At 39.3% G+C, this 1,972-nt stretch overlaps 1 non-coding gene across 1 annotated transcript; it reads left to right on the top strand.

Moving 5' to 3' along the window:
• The first annotated feature begins 1,020 nt into the window (after positions 1-1,020).
• LOC130033922 (U6 spliceosomal RNA) lies at positions 1,021-1,127 on the top strand. Its single transcript, XR_008794025.1, has one exon. It is a non-coding gene; the product is annotated as a U6 spliceosomal RNA (small nuclear RNA).
• The last annotated feature ends 845 nt before the right edge of the window (positions 1,128-1,972 follow it).

The raw sequence follows: 1,972 nt of genomic DNA, 5'->3' as shown, positions 1-1,972 counted from the left end.
GAAGTGAGGCAATGGGACTGAGCGGGTCACATGCTCAGGTTGTTTTGCTCATCTTATTTTGCAGGTGTTGTAGAGTGGCCATGTACTCTATAGCACAAACGGGGGCATCTTTGAGAATGAAAGGGTCTTTATACCATGAAAACAAACATAAACTGGGGTGGCCGATCACCCTAAATATTTTAGTGTTTGGCTACCACATCCTATTGTTACATTTTCTGGCATTTCCCAAATAATAGGTGACATTCACTGTTTCTTCCCTTTTATCAATTTACTATCAGGTATGTTTAGTCCATCTATTTTATGGACCTTAAAAGGAAGCGGCAGAATGACTTTCCCTGCACACTCTTTTGCTTGGGATTTATTCCAGGCTTAAGAAAGAAATAGGCAGGCCAAAGCTTGTAGCCTAGTGTTGCCCTAAGGCTTCTGATAGCTGGGAAAGTGGCAGAGAGGCATTCAAGCTATTCCACCTCTCTGTATGAAAAAAGCATCACTGAAAGTGAGGGATGGAGCTAACTTGCCAGATGATGTCTAATCAGACCAGTTAGCAAAGTCAGTAAAGGTGGAGAAGGAGATATTCTCAGGATAGGAAATAATTTTCTACACTGAAAACCTGTTGTAGGTGCTAATAAGAAAGAAAGTGACTCTTTGAGGGAAAGGAATGAATGGGATTAACCCATTTTATTAGTCTTGCTGTTGCAGGGGAGTAAATTATAGAACCCTAAATCTCCTCAGTTGGCAAGACCACTTTAAAATTGTTCTTTATTAGAAAATATTTTAGAAGTGTTAGCTGAATACTTGCTTATTGCTTATGCAGCAAATAAACAACACAAAAAACTTGGATACATATATTATTAAATCCTGTTCTACCTCCCTAATCCATATTTAAGCCAATTCCTATATTAGTCAAATTAAAGATACTGTATAGACACCGAATCCCAATTAATCTGTCAATGAGCGATTCTTTGCATTGGAAAGATTGCCTCTTTTTTCCCCCCTAAAAATTCTCTAACTATTTTTTTGGTGCTCTCTTCAGCAGCACATATATAAAAATTGGAATGATACAGAAGAGATTAACATAGCCCCTGAGCAAGGATAACACCCAAATTCATGAAGTGTTCCATATTTTTAAAATATGAGAGCAGAAGTGAGAAAAATTTCTCTAACATTTTTTTTTCCCCTTTATTTTATTTTATTTTTTTTTAAGTTGTAGATTTACAATTTTTTGTGCTTTGGTTTCAATTATACAATGATCAGATACCCATCCCTCCACCAGTGCCCATTTTCCACCACCATGGATAATATCCCTCCCACCCCCATCCCCCCATCCCCCCGTCTCTGTGGCAGGGCAATCCCCTGTGTTCTCTCTCTCCTTTTGGGTGTTGTGGTCTGCAAAAGAGGCATTGAGTGGCAAACATGTTCAGTCCATAGTCTACTTTCGACATGCATCTCCCCTCCTGGGAGGATCCTCCAAACATCCTTTATTTGGTGCTCCCTTCGCTATCTGAATAGCCCTTTCCTCTAGGATACCCGGCTGGCCACTAAGTTATGGAGTAATCCTCCTGGTGCTGATCTCAGCTATTCTTGGGTATTAATCTCATACTTTGTTACTTTATATCGCCCAGATGAATGCAATCTTTCTATGTCTATCCCTCTCTTTCTGACTCATTTCGCTTAGCATGATACTTTCCATATTGTACCACTTGTATGTAAATTTCATGACTTCATCTTTTCTAAGAGCTACATAGTACTCCATTGTGTAGATGTACCAAAGTTTCTTTAACCAGTCATCTGTTCTTGGGCATTCAGGTTTCTTCCAGTTTCTGGCTATTGTAAAGAGGGCTGCAATGAACAAACAAGTGCAGATGTCACTTCGACTATACATTTTTGCCTCTCTGGGATATATTCCCAGGAGTGGTATTGCTGGGTCAAATGGGAGCTCAATTTCTAATTCTCTAACATTTTTAACCCTATC

The sequence above is a fragment of the Sorex fumeus genome, unplaced genomic scaffold, assembly GCF_029834395.1.
Source record: "Sorex fumeus unplaced genomic scaffold, SorFum_2.1 ptg000054l, whole genome shotgun sequence".
Lineage (NCBI taxonomy): Eukaryota > Metazoa > Chordata > Mammalia > Eulipotyphla > Soricidae > Sorex > Sorex fumeus.
This window is presented reverse-complemented; position numbering and strand designations above follow the sequence as displayed.